The following is a 23,978-nucleotide window of genomic DNA, read 5'->3' as shown; positions in this document are numbered from 1 at the left end:
CTCCTGATATGGACATAAGATTACCATAGGTGGTTAGGAAAACAAGCCTCTTCGTGAAAAAAAAAAAAAAAAAAAAAAAAAAGTTCAAATTTATAATGGTAATTAATGTAGTAAAACGTAGATTTATAATTTTGCCAATGTTTTGTGCATTGGCCCTGGGACTCTGCATGTTTCAAAAACAGGTGCTGATATACAGCCTTACAAGGATAATTCTGTTCACTATTTAAGGGCTGGAATTAATTTATAATGAACAGTTATACTCTTATAAAGGCATATTTTATGTAAATATTATGATAATGTTGGATAAATTCTTTCTGTATTCAGTCCCAGACCCATGATAACTTTTTTATTTTTTTTTTATTTTTTTTTTATAAGATACCCTTTTTATATCATTCCTGTAGTCAGAAATTGCAGTAGAACCTACTACATTCCTTCAACCTTTTTTTTGTGACTTCTGTGATCTCATATGCACGAAGATTTCAGAAGGGCAGTTGACTCTTGCTTTTGTATCTATGTATCTAAAAGAGTATTTATGGTATTTCTTAATGGTCATTCATCAGAATGTTTACTATCTAAAAATGAATTTTTGGAAAGTTTATTTGTACTGCATATGTATCAATGACTTACCACTAGATTACCCAGCAATATGATACTGTAGTAGATTGCTTTGCTTCTCAGGCAAAATACGTTTTCTAAAAAAGTAAAATCAAATTGTACAACAAGTAAAAAGAAAAAAGGTAAAATCTGTCTGTATGATAGTAAATTTATCAGGGTTTGTCTGAAGATATGAACTGACATGAAGTCAGTTCAAGCAGATCAAGCAGACATGATCAAGCATCCTGTGAAAAGACACAGCATAACAGGAAAAAAATCCCTCTCCTGACAGGGGATTTGAGTGAGAATGAGATACATTTATGCTATAGATAACTCAGTTAAAGTACTTTTGGACTGTGTTTAAATACTGTGGTGATGGACATGTTACAAGACACTTAAAAAATAGAATTCATAGACCTCGATACATCCTATCAAGGACTGGTAAAAACTTAAAAAGTGTGTAACTGTAGCTGTAAATCCTTTTCAAAAAATATTAGCACATAACTGATATGTGAATTACTTAATTTGATAAGAATTATAAAATTTGATAAGAAACTGTACCCCCCACCACCAGTGTACTATTTCTCCAGAATTTACATTTTATTTGCACTAAGTGAACACTATCCATCTCTTTTCACAGATTAATCTCTGAACATAATGCACAGACTCCAATATGGTAAAATGATTCTGTAATACTTAGAAATAATTCAAGGATGTGTACAATACCAAAAGAGAAACGGACTTAATGAACTCTGAGCAATCTTCTGACAGGAAAAAGCTTGTTAACTGGATTTTCAAATGCTAATCCACAGTTCATTATATTTAATTTAATGTCACACAGAAGATACTTTTAGTCTATATGATATTTTGTTCTGTTACCCTTTAGCTACATAAATAAATGCTCCCTTTGATTAATTTGATTAAAATTTCCTAAAGAAAGCTCTATGGACGTAGTGCTTTCAGTAGTGTTTTAAACCAACAATAACAATTGAAAGATGCATTCCATCATCCCTTGATGCTTAAAGATTTACAGTAGATCATACATAAGACAGCTAAATTTTGATAATAGTGACTAATTTACATTTCAAAGAAAAGAGGTGTGAACATATAATTTAGACAATTCCAAATAAGAGCAAACCCTTTGATGATCAGGGTAACACATACAGTGGTAGAAAATGCATTCATCATTTGCTGTGAAAAAATTGTAAAAACCTATGTTACTTAATCCTTTGAATCTGATAATTCAACATTTTCATAATTACTGTAATTAAATGCAATTTAATTGCAATTATTGATCCTGAGAATTATTTTACAATTTTTCATTGCTGCATCCTAAAAATTGTATTTGAGAAGTGATTTTCTTAATTAATAATCATATAAGTTTAAAAACTACAAAACAACAACAAAAACAGTTTAAAAAGACTTTTACAAAGCTTGATCTGTTTGGATTCTCAAACAGCAATTATAGTTTATATTCTCTATGAAAACCAGTTACCTTAATCCCCCCCAGAAAAAAAACAAGGGGAAAGCTTCTTTTGTCCTTGCAGATCTGTGCCATCAAAATCTAAGTCCCACTAATATTTAATGAAATTTACTCTTAAGGATGTGATTCAGAGATGTGTCTCTGTTGTCACCTCTTGTCTAGCAGTTACAGATGTTCTCAAAACACTGTTGTTACTAGTGCCTGAGTGCTTCTTGTTCTCCTCATGGGAACTCAGAAGGGTAGGCAAAACTTTTGATGGTCTTGTGGGAGAGGGCAATTAGAAAGGCCACCTTCACAACAAAAGCATTTGGCTTGGCTTAGTCATTGTTCACCTTAAATCTCAGCAGGACTGCTTCACTTCAGTCTTATGCTTCAGTTTCCCACCTTTTATCTAAATATCCTTTCCTGACTGATTTTCAGTTATTTAAACTAGAAGTTAAATTTCTCTTGTGGGAGCAGTTTTTTTGTTTAAGCAATTATCTAATGACTGACATAGAGGTTTGAACTTGGGTTACCACTCCTCAGGGAAATGTGCTGGACCTGTACCATAAGCTTGTCCTTCACTCTTTATTACTTACAGAAAAAGGAACAGATCCATCAAGCAAGAAACTGCAGCTCATGGAGGCAAAGTCACCTGCCTCCTGCTTAAGCAACTGTTTTTTCAAGGCCCTGTTTCAGGTCAGGTAAGCAGGGAGAAGCTTGTGTATCCCTCATTTCTTATGGATACTCTTTCCTCTATAGATTTTTTAAAAATAGGAAGGAAATCTTTTTTCTCAATACTAGGTTGATGGCTGAGAGGCACAGAACTAGTGGCTGGAGACACTGAGAAGAGGGAGGTGTTACTGAGCTGACTTGGCTACTCACATTTCCTTTCCACTATTTTCACTTGCATTTAATTTCACGCAGCTAAAGCTGTTTTTCATGTCACATGTTTCCAGGAGGCCTAGATTTTTAACTTTTAATGCGTGGTATTTGCTGCTCAGAGCTTCATAGCATTGTAAGATGACAGTGAGGCCACATAGTTCTAAGCAGACCATGTGGCCTCACCAAATACTCTTGATTGAAACAACTACATTGCTTTCTGCAAACAGATCTTAAATGACATCATACTATTAGAAAATCTAAATTCAGAGATTTGCCCAAGCTCATTCAAAAACTCTGCATCAGGGAAAAACATTCCCCTGGTTGCACTCTCTCTTTCTAAATGATAGGCCTATCAGCAGTTTGTAAGTCACTCAGGTCGACACTTATTAACAAATATGTTCCTGAAAGAATCACAGTGAATTATGAAGCTTACTTGCAAGGGGCTTATGCAATGACTGAAGCAGCTATCAGACTAAGGTATCAAATTTCAGAGGAAATGCAAAGACACACTAATCTAATGATCTTGAAGATTTACATAGCACTGAACCTAAGTTTGCCAGTGTGAGACACGACTACCTCCCTCCCTCTCAATTTCTCTTGCCTTCATTCCCAACTACTTAAAAAAATCAAACAAACAAACAATACCCAGCCCTCACAACTACCATTGCCAAAACACAGTGCTGGCTTCCTATCTGGAATTCCTAGATAATTTGTCCCCAGACTCTAATTTACTTACACTCAGGTTACCTTTAATAATGAGAAGAAGTTGATATAAACTTTGTAATAGGAACTGCTCCTGAAAATTTGCATTTTGTGTTAGAACATGTGACAGCTTGTTGTAAAAGAAACTGCAAAAGTCCAAACAGGCAAATAAACTTGAACTGTAGTGCAAATTCAGTTTTTGAATTGAAGAGCAATGTTAGTTTAGAGTGCATCTTTCTTGTTTGCACTTTCTCTGATGGACATTGTGTTTTTTCATCTGACCAACATTTTTGTTTTTAACATTTATGAGGCACTCCAAGAGCTTAAGGATAGAACATTTTTATAAATAAAAAATGTGTTTGTATAATTACTATGTAGAGGACATAACTATTTCTGGGTTTAGCTTATTTCTTTTTCAATGCACACATAACGCCTGCATTTTTTCCTTTCCATATTTGTTTAATGGCTAAAACTCCATTTAGAGTCTTGGACACTAATTCAAAAGATTCCATACTGAGGCAATATCAATAAAAAATGTTACCTCTCTGTGTTTCTCTTTAGATGTCCAGCTAAAAAACCTTCTGCATTCTGTGGCATTCTGTACAAGGCTTGGTAAATTTAAAAATTGATGGGTTGGATGCTTTAACTATAAAAATAAAGTCTTAAGGTATTAGATAAGACTGATGTTAGCCATTTAAGGCTGTGGCCTAAACAGATTATTTTCTTATTTCTGCCATAAAATTTAGATGCAGATGAAGTGCTGAATAGGGATGGCAGGTCCTTACTTCTAAGTCTAACATTAGAGCAAAAATATAAGAATGAACTTTGAATATTTTTATGGAGGACATATGTTGTAGTTGTTGTTAAACTTAAAATCAACCATTTAAACCAAGTACCTTTCTTTAGCAAAACAAGCAAGATGCAGTGGTGCATCTCCTGCATCTTAATGATGACACACTACAACAGCTATGCAGCACACAGGAAAGCACATTCAGTTTACCTCTGCTTTATGGTATTGTAGAATGATTTAGGTTGGAAGGGACCTTAAAGATTATCTAGCTCCAATATTTGCTGCCATGAGCAGAAACACCTCCCACTGGACCAGTTTGTTCAACCTATCCAACCTGGCCTTGAATAGTTCCAGGTATGGGGCATCAACAACTTCTCTGGGCAACTTGGTCCTGTGCCTCACCACCCTGAGTAAACAATTTCTTCCTTGACATAATGCCACAAAGCTTTTAGTTTAAAACCATTACTCCTTGTCCTATCGTTACACTATCCAACAAAGAGTCCCTCCTTGTCTTTCCTGTGGCCCCCTTTATGTTCTGGAAGGCTGCTGTGAGATATTCCCAGAGCCTTCTCTTCTCCAAGCTGAACAACCCTAACTCCCTCAACCTGTCATCATAGTAGAGGTGTTCCAGCCTTTGGATCACATTTGTGGACTCCTCTGGATCCTCTCCAACAGGTTGTATTCAGAGAAGGTTTTGGTAGCTGGAGGCTGGAGGGGTGGCTTCTGTGAGAAGAGTCCAGAAGCTGTCCCATGTCAGAAAAGGACCCAGTTTCAGCCAGCTCCAAAAGGGACCCACCACTGCCCAGAGCTAAGCCAACAAGCACTGTTGCTTGTTCCTCTGGGAGAGCAGATTTAAGAAAGGGGGAAAAAACCTGCTGCACCACAGCAGTTGGGAGAGTGAGGAGTGAAAAGCAGCCTTGCAGACCCCAAGGTCAGTGCAGAAGGAGGGCAGGAGGTGCTCCAGGTGCCAGAGCAGAAGTTCCCCTGCAGCCTGTGGAGAGGCCCCTGGTGGAGAAGGCTGACCCCCTGCTGCCCATGAGGAGTTTCCCTTTGAGGAGTTGGAATGAGAGAGCAGTTGTGGTAGAGCTTGGCTGCCCAGCTGAGTAAAACCATCATGCAGGTCCATGTCCTTCTTGTACTGGAAGTCCCAGAACTGAACTGAACACAGTACTCCAGGTGGGGTGTCAAAAAATTGGAGTAGCGGGTTGTTCAGTTTGTGTTTATACTTTGCTTTCTTGTAAAAATACCCCATTAAAATTAGGCATTCAAAAGTGAGGGGCTACAGAGGTGAATGAGTTAATGTGCATCAAGCCACATGATCCTGACTAATAAAAAATTAGCAAGACAAATTACCTTGGAGGACTATGTTTCAACAGTGACAAATTTAGTCCATTATGAATCCATGAAATTTCCTCACACTGAAAAATTGCCTCCACCGTACAAAGAAGTTGCTCCTTCTACTTCCAGTTCTCAGTGCTCCTCCTACTCCAGTTCTCACAGGTATGTAATTAGACATTTATTTTTTGGATTATGTAAGAAACAAGACATGCTGTTTGAGGCCAAAAGCTTATTTGATGCTACACTTGATTAATTGGTAGGCTGGGATGAATACATTTTAAGATTAACTTTGTTTCCTTCTTTTCTGTGGCATTATGTCAAGGTGAAAATGTACCATTGGCTTTTATTAATTTATTTTTTTCTGGTGTACTCTCTGTGTCCAAGTTAATCTGTAAATGGGTTGTTATAATCTAGTTTGGTGCACCACCTTGATAGTGACTTTTGAAAGGTACTAGTTAGCACGAATTCTGTTGAAACTTTTTATGCAGCTGATGTTTCGAAATCTCTGAAACTACATGTCATCTGGGATCCTGGATGCTAGTAAGTCAAATTATGTGCTTGCAGTACAATAAAACAATGTTTTTATCCACACTAACTAATATAAAGAAGAAATGGGGTTTGCAGAGTAGCAACTTAAAAATATCTTAGGGAATTCCAACATTCTGCCTATATATATCTGAAACCTGCATGCAACACTGAATTGTAGCTGGGAAAAGAAATACATATTACTAGATTATTAATGACAATTAATGATTACCCATAGCAAACTCAATATTTTGTATTTTATTCAATACATACTACTTCTCTCTCTCTCTCTATTTTTTTTTTTTTTTTTTTTTTGGGGGGGGGGGCAGGGGGAGGGAGTGGGGGGACAGACTTTTTAGCTAAAGAAAAATGCAGAAAAGCTAGGGGGAAAATTGAGCTGATCTGACATGAGTTACCTAAAGAACCATGGAGGACATTACCTTGTGCATCAACTCATACTTGAAGACTGGCAAGTGGGAATGTTTCTTTTTGATATTAAAGTTTAAAAGGGCAGTGGGAATTGAACAGAGGAGAGGTAGAAGGGAATGATGGGGGAGATTTATGATGATTAGTGATCAAATGAGGAAGAGGTGGACCAGGCTGGCAGATAAAGTTTGCAGGTTGATGCGAATACGTGCGAGTTTTTAATCAACAAAACAGTACTGAAAGGGTTCCACTTCAAGCATCTCCATGTACATAAAAAAGCACCTACTTTATGGGGAAAGCTCTCATACCTTTCCATGAAAAATCAGCACATCTTGGTGTCCATCTGAAGTGCCTCTGCAATAATGCCTACAGCATGAAGAACCAACAGGAGAAATCAGAGTCAGAATGCAGTCACAGGGCTACAATATCTCATTGGGATCACAATAATGTGGTAGGATAGCTCACATGACAAAGGTGTTGCAATGGATGGATACAAATAAATGTTCTACTATATCATATGTGATTTCTCAAGGACAGGCTAGAACAGAAACAATGAATCTCTTTTCATGCCTTTGAGGAGTGTGCCATGTGAGCATGGAACTCTGCCTATGGACAGGTATGAGCCAACTGAGAGTTGGGTCTCAATGGTTCAAGATTAATAGGCAGACCAACACAGGCAATGTTATGGTAGATGCCTACTATAGAACACCTGATCAGGAAGAAGAACCAGATGAAGCCTTCTTCAGACAACTAGAAGAAACCTTACATTTGCAAGGCCTTGTCCTCATGGGGGAGTAACCATCCCAATATCTGATGGAAGGACAACATATAGGACAGGAAGTTTCTGGAGTGCAATGAAGATAGCTCCTGTAACATCTCTGTCAAAAAGTTATTGATGAGAGGCACTCTGTTGGACCTCATACTTCTAGTCAAGGAAAAACAGATTGGGGCTGTGTAATTCAAGGATCCTGAGAGAAAGGAACAACGCAAAAAGCAGGATCAACAGCACCGGACTTCAAGAGGGCAGACAGCGGCTTGTTCTGGGATCTGCTTGGAAAAAAAATCCCATTAGGGCCAGACCTGGAGAAAGGAGGGGTCCAGGAGAGCTGATTGATTTTCATGGGTCACCTTCTCCAAGCTGCAGTGTCAGCAGAAGGCCTGCAAAAATGAACAAGGAGATCCTGACAAAACACAAACATAAAATAGAAGCATAAAGGAGGTGGAAGTGATAATACGATGGAGACACTGTCCTAGTATGCAGGGATGGAGCTGGGAAGGCCAATGCCCTATTGGAATTGAATCTTGCAAGGGATGAGAAGTTCAGTAAGAAAGGCACAGTTATATTAGCAACAAAAGGAAGACAAGAGAAAACATGCCCAGGCTGCTGGATAGAGCAGGTTGATGAAGGACATGGAAAGGACCAACATCTCGAGGCTATCTTTGCCTCAGTCTTTACTGGTAAAATCAGATTTCAGGAATCTCGGGTCCCTGAGAACAGAGAAGTCTGCAGCAGAGAAGACTTCCCCTCACTGAAGGAGGATGAGATCATTGAACATTTAAATAAAGTGGATACATAAATCCATAGAACCTGATGGGGTGTACATAGGAGAGAGACCAGTGTCATCATGGGACCGCTCTCAATAACCTCTAAAAGATCTTGACAAACAGTTTGTTGTTGTTGTTGTTGTTGTTGTTTTCTGAGGATAGGAAGACAGAAAATGTCACTCTTGTCTTTCAAAAGGGCAGGAATTAGGGTCAGTGGAGCTACAGGTCAGATAGCCTTACCTCAATCCCTGCAAAGGAGGTGGAGTAAATAGTCAAGGAAACCATTCCCAAATGTATGAAGGACAAGAGGGTGATTGTGAGTAGTCAGCATGGATTTATGAGTCACTCCTGACCAACCTGAGATGACTAACTTGGTGGAGAGGGATTGATGTAATTTGTCTCAACATCTGTAAGTCTTTCAGCACTGTATCCCATAACATCTTGCTAGAGACACTGATGAGGTACAGGCTAGATAAATGAAGGGTTAGGTGGTTTGAAAACTAGCTGAACTCCTGGGTTCTAAAGGTTGTGATCAGTGGCAAAAAGTCCAGCTGGAGGCCAGTTGTATACTCCAGTGGTTGATACTGCAACCGATATGCTTTAGCTTCTTCACTAATGTCCTGGATGATGGGACAGAGTGCACACAAAGTAAATTTGAAGATGGTACAAAACCAAGAAGAACTTGATGAACCACATGGTTATTGTGCCATTCAGAAGGAGTTTAACAATCTTGAGGAAAAGACACATAGGAAGGAATAATTGTGCACATTGGTACAGGCTGGGGGTTGACTGTCTTGGCAAGCAACTTTCCAGAAAAGACCTTCATGGTCCTGATGGACCTGATGGTCTTGGTGGACCATGAATCAGAAATGCATCCTCGTGGTGAAGGCCAGAAGCTTCTTCTAGGCTGCATCAGGAACAGCATTGTATCACTTGCAGGTTGGGGGTATGATCCTTCCCCTCTCCTCAGCACTCCATGGCTGGAGTGCTGGGCCCAGTCCCTGGACTCTTTGGTACAGGACTGTACCAAAGAACATGAACATACATGAACATACTAGAGCAACTGCAGCAAAGAGCCACAAAGGTGATGAAGGGCTTGGAGTATGTGAGTTATATGGAGAGGCTGAGAGAACTTGGATAGTTCAGCATGGAGAAGAGAAGGCTCAGGGGGATCTTATCCATGTATACCTGATGGGAGGAGTAAAGATGATGGAGTCAGACTCTTCTGAGTGGTGTCCAATGACAGACCAAGAAGCAATAGGCACTAACTGAAATAGAGGAAATTCATTTAAACATAAGAAAAAACTTTTCACATAGGTGTGGGGCACAACAGTATGGCTCTAACATAGAATAACATATATTCTACAATACATAAATATTAAAAAGATGAAAGTATGCAATGATTAAACCTAGAACAACACCCCATGCTCATTAGATCTAACACTTCAGCTGTACATTTCTGTCAATTTTGTCAGGACTGTCGATTCCATTTAAACATCCTAAGAAACATGCAGTTATCTGCTAGCAAGGCTGGGTTTGCTTTGGGTGTTTGAAGAATGGAGTCTTCTATTTGTGCTCAGAGAGAAAGGGAAAGCTGTTCTTTGTCAGTTGATTTCATCCAGACTGAATGATCATAAAGAATTTGCTAGCATTATGGAGAATTTAAAAGAACTGTTGCATTTCTAACTGCCTTTGAAGCCAATCCAGAAGATGATATCATTCATATCGAGGTTCTTCTGCATACACACAGAAAATAATGGTGAGACATTACAAAGCAGGTTAGTTTCAAAATGCAAAATTTCCTTTTATTACTTTTTTGACAAACTTCTTTTTCCTTTCCTCTCATTTTTAGTGAGGAAACTGGACAAGAATGTACCCCTTCCCCTCACCCATGCTGCTTTCATCACAACTCTTGTTTTCTTCATGATCATTTAGTAGAGGTCAGGAAATAAGGAAGAAGGAAAAAAAATTGAAGGTTGTGCAAAAATGATGAATAAATCTTCATTTGGATAAATATAATTAAATCTGGAAGGAAAATAATAGATGAGCATCCTGTAAATCCCCCAAGGTCTTTTGTAAAACAATTCCTAGGGAACATTCTTATGCATGTCTAAAAGATAACATATGCTATCCAACAAAGAGTAAAGAGAGGTTAAGTTGTTTGTGCTTCTTTGTTTTGTTTTCTTTACCATTTAATTTTGTTTTTCAAGACTGAAATCAAACATCTTACCCCAAAAGGATTCCATAATGAAATATTTAATGTCCACTAAGCAAATCAACATTAAAAAGTGAACAAAAAAAAAAAACACTAAACAATTTTCCCATCAGCCTTTTTATTTGGTTAATCAGTGAATTGGTTAGAAGATTTTTGACAGCAGTTCCATATCTGGAGTACAACATATAGCTCTGATCTTGTACTGTCTGACAGTGCTAAGTTTAGCAGTTATATTGTTTGAGATATTTTTTTAATCTGCTTGTTTATTTTCTAGAACATTGAAGAAAAAATATTAGGAGGCCTGTCAAAGAATGAAGAAACAAACACCTCTGTTGCAGTGACTTCCCTATGTAGTGCCATTCTACTTTGCAGCATTAAAAGGCAAGGGAGAGGGTCTTTCTGAGTGAAACTCAATGAATGTTTTTTAATCTTTTAAAGCTTGTGCATTATGTCTCCACTTTCACATCTCAGAGTAAACAAAGGACAGATTTTCAGTGAAACATGTTTTTAAATGCCATGATACTTTTATAAGTAAATAATTAATAAACAAATAAAACATTTAAAGACTAGGTTGTTAGCCCTGCAGTGTGCTTGGATAGCATCTGCAGTAGATGGAATGTACCCTACCTGTGGACTCGGGGTACAGCTGTTCTTTCTGTGTCCTTGCTGCTGGTCTTTTCCAGTGAATAGAAAGGGGAAAGGAGTGAACAGAGACCACACGCAAACTCAAGCAATAAATTTCAAATTTATTAGCTGGTATAACAAATTGAAACAGGGCACTGCATCATACTCCATCTGCCCAGGACCAAGATCAGACTGAATAGGGCAGACTGCATCAGACTGCATAGGGCAGATGTTAGACACATCAGGTACTGCTGGAAGATACTCAGATGCTTGGAGCACAACCTTATATGGAACAGAGTCTGCAACAGAGTCAGCAACTCTAGTGAAGGTAGTGCCAACTGCTTCCTGGAATGAGGAGTAAGCACAGACCAGAAATGAACTTTGCCAATAACCCTAAAGCCATAAAAAAATCCTTTATTTACATTTACCCATGTAAAACACTTAAATTAATACTGAAATTATTAGCGTAATACCAGCTGACTAAGCAATATAACAGATTTGACATAAACAGGGTTCATTTTCATGAGGAGGATCATCTCCCAAGTTTTGCAATTTAATCTGCCTGGTCATGTTCCCGGGCAATCCAGTTTTAAGCCAAGGAAATCATTGCATTAGCTTACCATTTCAGATCAGGACTTGTGTGGGGTTTTATTTGATTCTTTCTATACTCACTTTAAATCTGGTAGAAAAACAGTATTTATTTTGGTTACTTGACTTTAATGAAGGTGGGATTGTGACTTGGCAAAGAACTGCCAGGTGGAATGTACAGGCATGGAAAAAAGCCTGGAGAGACTGTTCAGGGACAAAAGAAGCATTGAGACAGGTGCTGGTGGCATAAAGAAGAGGAATGCAAAAGCAGATAATGTTAGAGAAATAGCTTGGGGCAAAGCTGTGGGGGTCTTTCAAGGCAAGGACACAGAGTCTGAAATCAAGGTGAGATGTGTTAGTAAAATTAAATGGGACCAAGTTTCCCTATGAGTTCTCCAAATATACTTTATAATTTATTTATTTTTTATATAGTTATAATTTTAAAAACTATAAACGAAACAGACATGCTTACTTTTTTGGTAAGATTGTTATGCTCTCAAACAACAATGTGCATCTCTTGACTATCTTAACATAAAATAAATTAGAAAAAAATTGTAAAGGGATGGACTTCATCACCTAAAACAAGCCAAGAAGAGACTCGAACTACAGGGGTCATATGAAGTTTCCAATTACACATCCCCTCAAGGGGTGGAGAATTTGGTGCAATGTACTCAGGGACAGCCATGTGCTCCAGCAATCAACTTGTTCCTATTTTCCCTGAAGATTTGTGTCTTCTGAAAAATTTACCCAAAAAAGAATGAAGGTAGGTATAAGGCAAGAAGCAGTACAAATCTTGATATAAGTTTGCCAACCCCAAAAGAAGGCAGTTGCTGTGAATTTGAAACTAAATCCAGCATTCATGGAACTACAACTGTTCCCCATTTACGAGCTATGCACAGTACCAGTGTGCTGGCACAGTACCTCAGCAAGTGCTGAAACACTGAGTTATGATTTTACCACTGCTTCACAGGGTCACTTAGTAATGAATAGGAGAGCTTTCCTATGAGATTAACAAATGTTGACAGACACTAGGTGGTACATGTTTCCAGCTTTGCCCTACCAGAGATAGTCACTTGAAAATATTTACAAATCTAAAGGAAGGTTAACCTTTTATTAAAATATTGGTACGATTTCTTGAACAAAGTTTAAAACAGTAAGAATATGTTTGTGTTAACTATACAGGAAGTTACTAAAAGTTTATAACAGCCTCAAAGAAAACGCATAATTATGCCAGTAACTGAGGAACAAAAGCAAGTTAAAAGTTTAGAGACATATCATTTCAAAATAATTCTTCTATGAGCCAATTATTTAACCTCCAATAATACTGAAATATTCATTTATTTCTCAGCAGAATAGATCTTCCTATGAAAATGTCAGTTGTCAATACTGGAAATTTCTGTATGGATATACTGGATTTGCTTTGGCTTTCATTAAACTGGTTCATTATATGTAGGATTGAATAATTTACCTGAGTCAGATATCAGCCCAGAACATGCAATTATGTGACTTATCAGTGCAGTCACTTGGCATAGGGAAAAAACAATTATCAAGTCCTTGTCCTAAAGCATTTATTGAAATGCTATTATGTCATATGACAATATCACAGAAAGAGAGTCTACAGCCTTGCAGCCAGATTACTAATGCCAAAGATGCAGGCTGAAGACCCTGCTCTCTCTAAAATCTTTGGGCAGGACAAGGCGTTCCATGTTGCCTTTGAGCACTTCTGCTATGAGGTTATTGTATGGAAGGAGATGTGGAAGCAGGTGATAAATAGAATTGTGATCACCCCCTTCAGATCCCACTTTCTATATTGTATAACTAATTACATAATGATCTCTGTTTTCACTAAAGATGGGACCTAGATACCAAAAATGTTTTTGAAATATCAACTCTAAACTGAAGAAACAAAGATCCCAAACTGTTTCTTGTTCTCATTTCTCTCCTTTCTCAGTCATTACCTATCCAAGCATCATGAAGAGATTTTCTGATGGTAAAAAAAAATAATAATAAATGTCATGTTTTTAACTTTGTGTAGGATATACTTGAGATTTGTATATAGAGAAAATCCACATCAATATTTAGAATGAAGCCTTTCGCTTGACAGCAAAATTGTGCATGGAAAAAAATTAGACCTTTTTAAATTTCTCTTTCAGCTAGGGATAACAGGATTTTTATTTATTTATTTATTTATTTATTTATTTATTTATTTATTTATTTTAACATGGAGTATTTGTTTGCCAAATCACAGCCATTGTAAAAGATAAGAATAACTGACTTGTCTAAAGTTAACTGGCCTGTGAAAGAGTAATGAATCAAACTCTAAGCTCTGATCACACAGGACATAATCTTTCCCACCAGAGCAGTCTTTCTTTCCTAATCACACTTTTTAAAATCACTGTTCTTCAGCAACACTCCTTGCACTGCGAAATGCTTCCAGGGACACAAAATAATGTAAATTCATGATAGAGTATTCTGATAGTAACAGAGAATCTCTATTTATCAGAAAAGCTGGGCAAAGATAAACACACAAACATGTATGCATATATTCATAGAGATAGGCATTTATATTTGTTTATTTACACAGTCATGTATACATACATGCAAAGACACTGCATTTCAGGTTCCTAGATCCTACTAACTATACCAGACTAATTTCTTTTCATCTGTAAATGATTTCAATATCTCCTTCTTCTTATTAGTAAACCAGCAGTATCTGTTGTGTTTTAGATGTTATCAGCATCCAGAGAAATGCTGAGAGATTTTTGAAAAGGCATCTGGAACTGGGAATTGCTTTGGAAAAGCCACCATCTGTAATTAGTGACGTAAATCATATTATTAAAATGTAATTACAGAAAGCACTTTAATAATACAACAAGGATGAACATTAGAGATCTTTGTCAGTATCATAATCACATTGAAAAAAAAAAAAAAGATTTATGTCATATGTCATTATATATTCTTTTGGTTTTGAGCCAGATTTAGGGGGTTTGTTTGTTTACCTATGAAAATTATAGTTTACATTATTTATTTATTTATTTTTTTTTTTAATGTCAGTAAATTCAACTGGCTTGGAGGATTGTTGAATCAAAAAAAAAAAAAAAGTCGTGATCATATTATTTATCTTGATTTTCATCTATCTTTACTATATAGCTGTTGCATTGGAGAAAACTGTCCTGTGAACTATGTGCTTACTAAAAATAGAGAAAGTTAAGGACCCAATTCTAAACACAACCAGAGAGTATGCTTCATGGCAACACAGGATGGACACCAAAATAAATAAATAAATGCAAGGAGATAAAACACAGAAGGATGAGTTATTTTGTATCAATATGTGCCAGCTTCACATTTGCATTGTGGAAGGTCAATTATCTCACACTGAAATATAGCTGAAACCATGAACTCAGTAGCTCTGGGCACTTAACACTGTTTAGATCTGTACTTTAACACTTAATTTAATACTTTTCCTGAAGGGAAATGATTAATAATTGCATTCAGTGAAGCATACACTTTAAAAGATTGACCCTCACAAGCTGTTGTTTTTTACAACTAGAAAAAAAGTAACTGTGTTTCCCCAGACACTATCCACTTATGTGACATTTTTTACACTTCACAAAGCTGCCAAATGTAATATGCTAAAGGCAAAATTTTAAAGATAACTAATTAGAAAAGTACTTTGCAATTATGTTTTAGACCACTCAGCAACAAATAAGGGTGAAGTGCTATTTGATATTGAGTCTGATGTTGATGAAAGTTCAGACTTTCATCCTACTGAATTCAGTGTCATGTCTCATCTACAGATCAAGTGGAACCGGGGAGTAAGTGTGAAATTATGCCTGTTAATTCCTCAGTTTTCATACTCAAATATACACTATTGTTTTGAAAGAATTCACTCTCACATGTGAAGGGATGTTGGCCTCCACAATAACTTGCCAGATCTTAAGTATATTCCATGTATACTTTGAGAAGCAAGAAAATATAAGCAATGGAACACTGGGAAAAGCAAATAATAGCATGAAGTAAGAATGCTTGATCCAGTATCTAAGTATCAAGTTAGAAAAAGATGAGAATAATATTTCTAAGTGCTATATAAAAGCACAAATAAAGTACAGTGAAATCAGTTTAAAGTCCAAAAATTAATGCTGGAAGAATAAAATAATATTTTTTCAGCTCCTAGAGATTTTTTATACTAAAATCTCATATTTTAGTATAAAAAATATACATTTCATATTTCATATTTTCAGAGTACATGAGAGAGTTGGTGGAAGTTATTGCTAGGCCACTCTCCATTATCTTTGAAAGGTCATGGAGAACAGTGGAGGTGCCTGTGGTCTGGAAGAAAGACAGTGCCAATCCAGTCTTCAAAAAGGGAAAGAAGGAAGAACTACAGGCCAGACAGCCTCACCTCCATCCCTGGAAAGGTGATGGAGCTGCTTATCCTGCAGGTCATCTCTAAGCAGGTGGAAGATAAGAAGGTGATCAGGAGTAGTCAGCATGAATTAGCCAAAGGGAAATCATGCTTAACCAATCTTACATGCTTTTATGATGGGATGATTAGCTTAGGTAGATGGAGGGAGAGCAGTGAATGTTGTCTACCTTTCCCTTTCCCTTTCCCTTTCCCTTTCCCTTTCCCTTTCCCTTTCCCTTTCCCTTTCCCTTTCCCTTTCCCTTTCCCTTTCCCTTTCCCTTTCCCTTTCCCTTTCCCTTTCCCTTTCCCTTTCCCTTTCCCTTTCCCTTTCCCTTTCTCTCTTTCTTGAAGTTGGAAATGTGAATCAAGGGGATTTTAACAAAGATACCTCATTTTTATAGATGAAAAAGCAAACAGCATGTCAGGTCCTTATCTGGGTCTTCAGACAAGTAAAGTATTTGTAGTTAATGAACTTGCCCAGAGAAATTCTGACTGGTGCACAAATTGGTGATAATGGCAAGAAGCTTATCTTTGAGAACCTAGCTACTTCTGCACAGAGTGTGACACAGAGTTGCTACATCACAACAATGTTTAAGAAGTCACTTTTAATGCCTCTATTGTGTCTTCAGTTGTCTAGCTCATACCCTGCCAAGGTTGCTTACATTCATGTTCGTTGTGTTTGTATGTTCATATATGCTTACATTGCAATAGGAAGTGCAATGAAAGCTTAGCCTCCAACCTCAAAGATCTCTAAAGAGCCATTTCGTAGCAATAATTGTTATCCCACACCTGTAAAAGCTAACCTTATCACTGTGTTAAGTGTGGGAGGTTCTCTGCTCCATGGCAGTGTTTTGGGAAGACAGTCAAAAGATTAGGTTGGTCATTCTACTGTAAGAACAAATATTGTTAAGGAATTGACCTTAAAGTATTCTCTCAAAAAATACCACCCCTCTCAATTTTATTGAGAAGCATAAAATGTAATTATTAACTTGTGATCTCCTCTACATGTATAAGCTCAGTATGTAGCTTGAATAAGCAGTATAATTGAAAAGACTTTACATCAGTGCAGTGGTAAAATAAAAACTTACACTTATAGACAGGTTTTCAATTATAATATACTTTTAAATAGAGGGGGAAAGTTATGGTCAGCTAATATAATTAAACAAACAAACAATCAAACAAAAACAACACTATTTTACTTCTGTTCAAGGAAATGTGGTCTATGCTGACATGTAGCACAGCTTACTGCCTGTCGTTTCACATATTCTCTGCAATATATCAGACTCCATAGTTTGAAGTGTTTACAATGTAAACGAAAAAATCCATAAAAATACATAAAAAAGAAATATAATTTACATTTCCATTGCATAAATATCAGCTGATTTAATGACAGAGTCCTTTCGCACAGTATTCTACTAGTTACTTAAAATAAAGCCTAATTCTCTGATGCTTTGCGCATGTTCAAATTGAGAACAACATTTTACAGTTTCGCACTTAGTGGTCTGGGTTATCTCATCTACATCTTTTCCTCTGCACCAACCAGGTGGTACAGAGGAGTGAAAAACATCTTATCAGCAGGTGATACTCTTAGTGTGATAGATTCCCTGGCAAGTCGAGAGCTGGCAAAGCTGTTTCCTACCCCCTTATTCTTGCTTTCCTACCCCTTCTTCTTCTTGTTTTGCTGGGGTTAAGAAGACAATAAAGAAACCAAAAGGAATAAGGTAAAAACAACAACAACAACAACAAACTCAATTTCTTAAAAAATCAAGATTAAAGCCTCCTGTTGTCAAAGTATAAATATTTATTTTACATGATTCAGAAGCTGAAGAAACTCCATGGGACTTTAGAAACCATGTAAAGAGGTGGAATTTGGTCTCTGTTTACCTCAGATGATGATACACTAATCATTGAGATGTCCTTTGTTTTCATTTTGATGCCTGAGGAGAACAGCAGGCACCAACATGACTATTTCCAGCACTATGAATTCTCATGAATATTTTTACAGAGATCCTACAAGGATGCTCCTTGGCTTGTCCACCATGGATATTTCTGATTCACTGTTCCAGCTAAACAGTGCCAAAACTACTGAAACTCTATGCCAAGGGTGTTTCCATTATTCTGTAAATATTACAATTTCTGAACTGCACTGTCAGTGCCCTTATTTGGTTGTTTCCCAAGTTTCAATAATTTGCTTATGTCAGGAGGGCCCTCCCCCTCCCTCCCCCTTTTTTTTCTTTTTTTTTTTTTTAAATTAACATTTAACTATTTTTATGAATTAACATTTTATTTAAATCACTGTAAATTTTGAATTTGTACAGGCTGTTGGGCTACAGTAAAATAGCCAGTGACACTTGCTTCTAAGAATTAAGATCTTGATTTGTTTCAGTGCAGAAAGAAAAGGAAATATCCAAAACACTTTACAGGATTCCAAAAAAATCATTCTCACCAAATTCTAATTCCTACTAACTCCTTTTAGTAAAACTGTTCAACAGAATAGAGCACTGACTTTTCCATGATGCAGTCAGTCACAGATACACTTATTTACTTACTAAATAATAGATAAGTCCTAGGTAACTGAGTGTAAGTCCATAATAAGAAAGTTTCCTTAAAAAACATAATCAATCAAAGGTTTATTTCTGAAAGAATTCTACTGGAGGAATTCTTCACAATCAATGCACAGAATGGTCTAGCCTAAAATATTGCTTTTACAAATATTTTACTCTCTTTCTGATAAGATTGTCAAATAATATTTCATCCCATCTATCTCCTTTAAGACATATAATATTGATCCTCTATACTGTGCTGATTAATCTTTCCAAAAATTTTAGTGAGGATATGTAGTTATAGTTATCTCTAAATCAATATTCATTTTTCTATTTACAATAATCATTTTTGGTTAAGTTCATGTACTTTTAGAATGTTCAAACTTATACAGAAGTGAAATTTCAGCTGCACATAGAGAATCAAGCGTTTATCTGTCATGTACAGAGGAACATGGACATAAGTGTTTTGTTTCAGGAGTACTGTTAAAGGCATTAAGGAAAAATAAAACTTGATAAATAGTTTGTTATCTGCAACCAAAATAAAGGCTTATATATTTCAAGTGGTAGTGAGCACAATCAAATCTTAGATTATACATATAATTTTAACATCCACTGTATACAAGATATTTCCAAAAGAATAGAATGTTTATTCCTTAGATATTCCCAGAAGTCATGCATTTGTACATTTTCTAAAACTATACAGATCATGACCTGTATGAGTTGGCAGATTGTAATAGAACCCTAAAATTGCTTAGTCCATAACTAGTTATACTCCCCTAGTCTGATTAACACCTTCCTGTAGGAAACAAACTTTTACATTCTTATTTGATTTACAGTCTTATTTGAAGAGATGTGGTCAATTTTCATAACACTTAATGGTTCTGACATTAACTGAAATGTAGGACAACACCTGAAGCCAAATATTGCTTACTATGTAAATAAGTCCTGCCAAAAACTATTCACTATATTCTTTGTGTGTTTTTCAGTTTCATAAGTTTTCTATCTGATTAATATTGGGAAAGAGTCTTTTAGCTGGTCCACCTACATGACTCTTCAGGTGTGCAGTAGCATACTTATCATGGCAGATTTCTAGCTTTATTCTCACTACAATTCCCAAGTATTTCCATCAACTTTTTGGATATCTTAAGAAATAATAGTTGTAGAATACGAGTCTTATTAGCATCTGTTACATATCGATTCGATGCAATATGTAACATTTTTCAAGGGTGTTTGATTTGGATGTACTGAGATTGGAGTGTGTACTTTTGATGGATTTACATTCTTAATATCCATATGCTAAAGTGAAAATAACATCTGAGCTGTAAATTTCACAATTTGTCTTTAAATAGCAGATTTTAAACAGCCTAATTTTGTTTGTGCCATGAGTTTAACTATTTTCTTTCCAAAAGATATTTTTTCCTTCTGGAACTTCCCAATGGGATTGTATGTTGCTGCCAAGATATGCAAAATGCTTCATTATTTGAATTCCTTTGCTTTCTGAAGTAACACATTGTAAAGTGACAGAGCTGTGATGAGATGCTCTGAGCTAATTGCTGCTTCCATGTTCTTTGGATGTACATTTTCTAATGTAGTTTTGCACAGGAGTCCTTAGTTCCCTTCCACTCACTGAAGACAGAAATGAGAACTTAAATAAACCCCGAGGAATCCCTCTTTCTCCTCAGCCTCTGTGAGGCAATTGCTACAATCAAATCTTTGCTTAAATCAACTGCCATGGGACTCAGTGTAGGAGGAGTAGTAGGAGGAGGAAAAGCAAGAGGTAGGCCTCCTTTCTCCACTCTGTTCTATTCTGTGTTCCAAAATAGGGTGGCCCAGGTGTGCACTCTCTTCCAGTACTTCAGAGGTACATCCACTCTGTTTATCTACTGGTTATCTTCAGAGAAACTCTATAATTATCCAAGACTAGACCTTCTATGTATGAACCTTGTGATGACTCTCTTGTATTCTCATATTTAATAATAATAATAATGATAATAATAATGATAATAATGATAATAATAATAATAGCAATAGTAATAATAATAATAATAACAATAAATATCAATATCAATGTCAATATTAATATTATTAATTTCCTAGAAGTGAAGCCAAGAGCAATGCCAAACAGAGGAAGAAAGAAAAAGCAGGTGTTTTCTGTTGCTAGTAGCAAAACTTACACCAGCAAACAACCTTCCTATCTGTGACAGGACTCCAGGCACAAGTATCCTTCTGCAGAGATCAGTTTGAACAAGAGAAGTCACTACATGTTTTCAAGTCAGACTTCCCTTATAGTGGCTGTCTTTCAAACAGCAACACAGCAGATAAAATATCCTTAAACTGTAAAGCTAACTGTAAAGCTTCAAAGTACTGCCGGAAGTGTCAGAAGTAAATGCAGTTCCTGTAGCTGGTTTTAGTTTTCTTCTCCTTAGTCAGGCAGGTTTGAATTGTTTGAATTGAATTGTTTTCTTACTCTATAACAGTCTGTTCAGTTGGCAGAGCAGGAACAGAAGTGATACATTTCACTAGTTTTCTCACCTTTACATTTATGGTCTGTAGTTTATATCTAGCAGACAATAATCTATGGTTTTACTCAGAGTTTCAGCACAATAAAAGCACCTTTGTGGTAATTTATCAGAGTTGTTAAAATGGCACTCAGAAACTTCATCCTATATGTCTTTCATAATTCCAGATTTGTGAGACTCACATTTTGGATTATTTGAATAGATACATACCATTGCACCAGATTGCAAGAGAAGTATATCTGCACTCAAACTGTGTGACAGGGAGGACACAATTGTGATAGGAAGTAGCCTGTGCATGTCGCCTTATGTTGAGGGGAAAAAAGAGAAGTGAAAGATAGGAAATCTCTGGTAGCAGTCACAGAGAGAAAGCTGTATATATGTTGTATTTATCTAGCACTTCTCATCCAAGAAACTTCAGCCTTGATGGAAAAAGAAACATCTTCAAGACTTCAGTGCTTCAAATGTTTATCTGAAGGATAATTAAGCCCATGATTTTTTAGCAGTAACTGGGCCTGAATTTACAAATGATCAAAGGCAAATGATCAAAGCAAGTGAGCAATATCTCCAGCAGGTTGGGAGTGCCTTCCCACACATATCTCTATCTAAAGCATTATTAAACAATGTCTTTTCATTTTGGAAGATATATTTCCCATGGAAAATACTCTGAGAAAAGCACATTTTCAGAAAATACAGCAAAAACCTCTGACAGGTTCGTGGAACAGGAAGAAATAGCTGGTATACTTAAAGATACATAAAATATGACATAAAACAAATATAAGTTTAGTTGGTAATGTGTGTCACAATACTGTCAATTCATTAACTGATCTTTCCTATAGTCCCAGTGAGATAGATAATGAACAGATTTCATTTTTTCTTATATTTTTTGAAAGTTACAATCCATAGATAGTTACACTCTCCTAGTCTGATTAATACCTTCCTGTAGGAAACAAAATAAGCAGGGACTGGCTAAATTTTACCAGTGTAAAGTTAAATTGACATTCTATTGGCAGTGCAAAGAAATGTTGACTTAACAACAAAACATACCCAGTTAAAAAAAGACATCTTACAATATAACAAAATGAAGAGGGGGGGGGGGGGGGGGGGGGGGGAATATTCTTTTCAAATCAAATCAAATTTAACTGCATAAAGTATTTAAATGATTCTTTCAAAATGTTGCACATTTGCAAAAGGGCCTCTTGGGACTATTTATAAATTGAGTGAGATTCTTCTTTTAGCATAGAAATCTTGATTTAAGAATGCAAAGTAGAAATCTAGTAAAACACATCAAGGGGCTTGTTAATGCACACCTTGAATATATTATGGATTCTCTGCATTGATAGCACCTTGTGTCTGCATCCAAGGTATATTTTGATCAGCACTAATACACAGTTTTTCACCTTATTTCTTAATCAGAGCCTTCCCCCTGGAGGGTTATGGCTCATTGCTGGCTGATCAATATTGTCATTAAAGTATATATATATATTTTTTTATGCCAAGCAATTAGTAAAAATTACAGTAAAAAGCTTCTTGTGTAGTTTAGGCTGGGTATTCCATAATCTTTGTAGCAACATAGTTAAATTTTTTGTCCCTTCCAGTTTATACTATGAATATAAAGCTTCTCTGAAATCTATGGCCATAAAATGATATGGGTACTTTAATAATGTGTCTTACAACGTTTGTCACTCTTGTGAATCTGTTTTACCATCTGAGCTGGTAGGACAGAGATCTAAGCCTACAAGTGATAAATAAAAAAAATAGCACTAAATTCCCAGTTCCCTTAACCAGGACACTATCTTCATTCTTATCAGTTTTGATTTACGGAGGTGGAAAAGACTTCTCATCAGATTTGGAGAAAGTAGTAGAGAGGAGGAAGACATTTTTACACCAGATAATAATTTAGATACACTAGAAGAAGAATAAAGTAACTGTCAGAAAAGGCAAATGTATTCATATGATTAGAAACAGAACCTGAAGATATATTTTAACTGTTAAATCAATATTATAATTATGTTTTAAAGACACTGATTTATACATTGAGCATGCCTTTTCTAAACTAAGACATTTGTTTTTTATAATTCTAATCTTGCAATCTTCCTCTTGCCATGTAGGCTCAGTGGACTTTCTATGATGAGAAGATTTTTTAACATGATGGCTACAGTAGGGTCAAAGTGTATATCATATTAAATAATGAATATATTTTTTTAGATATATTTGTATATATATATATACATATATATATATAATATATATAATACATATATATAATACATATATATATATATTACGTATTATAATACATATATATAATACATATATGTATATAATATATATATATAATATATATATATCATATATTATACATACATTTTTATATTTATATGTATACATAAACACACAAACACACAAGAAATAGATATGTGCATGTGCATCCTCCTAAAATGAAATTGCTTCAATGACACAGTAGACAAAAAAAAAAAAAAAAGAATGCCTGCTTAAATAATTTAGTTTTGCTTTATTCTATTATATGCTCGTGAAAGCAGAGCATTGAATGTGAACCACTAACAGTGTCAGCATTAAATAAATATATAACGATAAATTTATTTTTTTTGACTGTGTGAAAAAATAATAGTTTAAGTACTCCAATAACAAAGTCAATAACATCTTTTAAATAAGAAATATTCTAATCTCAATTATGTTTTACATTTATCTTAAATGTATATGAACATGCTCTTCTCCAAAACAACAAACAATAGACCAAGAGGAAATGTCCTCAGGTTGTACCAGGGAAGGTTTAGGTTGGATTTTAGGAAAAATTTC

General features: G+C 35.9%; 1 protein-coding gene across 1 annotated transcript in view; it reads right to left on the bottom strand.

Moving 5' to 3' along the window:
- Window positions 1-23,978, bottom strand: part of KCND2 (potassium voltage-gated channel subfamily D member 2) — a gene marked incomplete at its 5' end in the record, with an annotated part of 297,426 nt that overhangs the window by 225,934 nt on the left and 47,514 nt on the right. The window lies entirely within an intron of this gene.

This window comes from Aythya marila (assembly GCF_965140915.1).
Source record: "Aythya marila genome assembly, chromosome: 1".
In the NCBI taxonomy this organism is placed as follows: Eukaryota; Metazoa; Chordata; class Aves; order Anseriformes; family Anatidae; genus Aythya; species Aythya marila.
The sequence above is the reverse complement of the archived record's forward strand: the minus strand, read 5'-3'. Positions and strand labels throughout refer to the sequence as shown.